Source organism: Mesitornis unicolor, unplaced genomic scaffold (assembly GCF_000695765.1).
Source record: "Mesitornis unicolor isolate BGI_N332 unplaced genomic scaffold, ASM69576v1 scaffold29742, whole genome shotgun sequence".
Classification (NCBI taxonomy): Eukaryota; Metazoa; Chordata; class Aves; order Mesitornithiformes; family Mesitornithidae; genus Mesitornis; species Mesitornis unicolor.
This window is the reverse complement of record NW_010170299.1, coordinates 2,516-4,530: the sequence shown is the minus strand read 5'-3', so window position 1 is coordinate 4,530 and position 2,015 is coordinate 2,516.

Genomic DNA, 2,015 nt, shown 5'->3' with positions numbered 1-2,015 from the left:
TATATATCTCTATATCTCTATATCTCTATCTGTATCTATATAATATATATAACAAATGTTTATTTTAAAAATTAAAATATTTACATTTTAATGTAATAGTTAATTTAAATTTAGTATTTACGATTTAATTTAAAATGCTTTATTTTAAATCCATACATACTCTGAAGCACCAGAGGAGCTGACCATTGCAAACAGTCGCCATCCCCACTGGGTTTGTGGTTGTCCACGCACCACCCCCGGGTTTAGACGTGAGCCAGGGACGGGTGTGCAGGGCTGTGGGGGGAGTGGAAAAGCTGGGGTGACATCGCCCCTCCCTGGGTGCCCCAGCACCCATCCTCATCCCGGTTATTTGATGTTGCTGGGAAAAGAAAGATGTGGGGGGATACAGAGTGGTGACCCCATGAGATGCCAGAAGTGCTGAGGTGCAAATGCAGCAGAAAAAAGGAGGGTTTTAATTTGTGTTTTATTTATTTTCAAAGGCTCAGCCCCTCCCAGTGCAGCTCCATGACCAGAAACAGCGCCTTTAGCTGGAGGATTTCTTCCCTTTGAACAAAATATTTTGGAGGCCTCAAAGAAAGCAGCTGGAAAAATCCCTCCTCGGACAGAGGCTCCCTTTAGCCCTTTCCTAATGATTTTCTGAGCTGTTTCAGTGCCCCAAAAGATGTCGTTTTTCTCACTTCTTTTGGAAAAAAAAGCCCAACACAAACACAATTTCCCCCCTTTGCAGCTGAACCCCCAGTGCCGTCCCACGGGGACCTCCAGGTCCCTAAGACCCCCATGGCCAAACCCCTCTGTAAATATGGTCATCAGCCACCAGCATTAAAAATCTCACATTAGTTCCCTAAAATCGTGGTAGAGTCGCTTAAAAATAAGCTCCCGGTTGCTGTTCCCAGTATATTTGGGGAATAAACCAAATATATTGGGAATAAACCAAATATACTCCTGCAGGGGAGGGAGCTGCCACACACAGAGGTGCCCCAGGGATCCCAGGCACCCACCCTATACAGTGTTGTCCCCACTCTGGGTGGGTGTTATGTGGTAACACTCTGGAAATACAGGTCCAGGGGGGCTTTGCTCCTCTCCCCACAGCCCAAAGGTGCTCTGCCCAAAAGCAGGGACCCCCTCCTTGCACCCCAGGGGGTTCTCTGGTGTCTCATAAGGCTTCAGCCACCCCTTACCTGCGGTTTGCAGCTCTCCTCGCCAAAACCTTTGCCAGAGCCACCTGCAGTCACCGGCCACATGAAGGGCATCTGGACACGGACTCCAGCCCAGAGACCTGGGCACAACCAGCAAAGCCAAGGCAGACCCCACCTCCTGCCTCAGTTTCCCCAGTGCCCTTGAGCTGCCCCCTCAAAAAGAAGGGCAGCTTTTCCCCATGCACGAAGTAGAGGCTCTGTCCTATAAACCCCCTCATTGAGCCCCATTCCCAGCCCCACATCCCCACTTAGGTGGGAAATGTGGGGGGTCTGAACCCCCCAGAGCCAGGATCCAGCTCCTTGCTGCCTCTCAGGCGCAGGGACCTGGGGTGGAGCCAGGGGGACCAGGCAGGGCCCCCCTTGGGGCTCTTATCAGCTGCTTCCAGGGGCTCCTGCCTGCACCCTGATAAGTGCTGGGCTCCACAGCCCAAGGTTGGGGTGCCCCAGTGCTGCTTCATCCCCCCAGCTCCATCCCAGCATGGACCAGAGCATCCCAGCCCCATCATTTGCCCCCTTGGCTGCTCCCAGTCACCCCCAGAGCCACAGGACACCCCCATCCCATACTGGTCCATGCAGGATCAGTCCATGGGGCTGAGCAAGGGGAAGCTGCATTGCACACCCCCTTGCTTGGCGGCTCTGCCTTAGCATTTGGGAAAAGGAAAATAGAAAAAGAAAGGAGAAAAAAATCTCAACAGTTTTATTTCTTCCAACAAGATCTGTAGCAAAGTCACAGCGGCATTTCCATGCCCAGTCAGGAGTAAATACACCCCAAAAATATAGAAATAACTTAACTGGAGCTACTGGGTCAGCCGGGACACA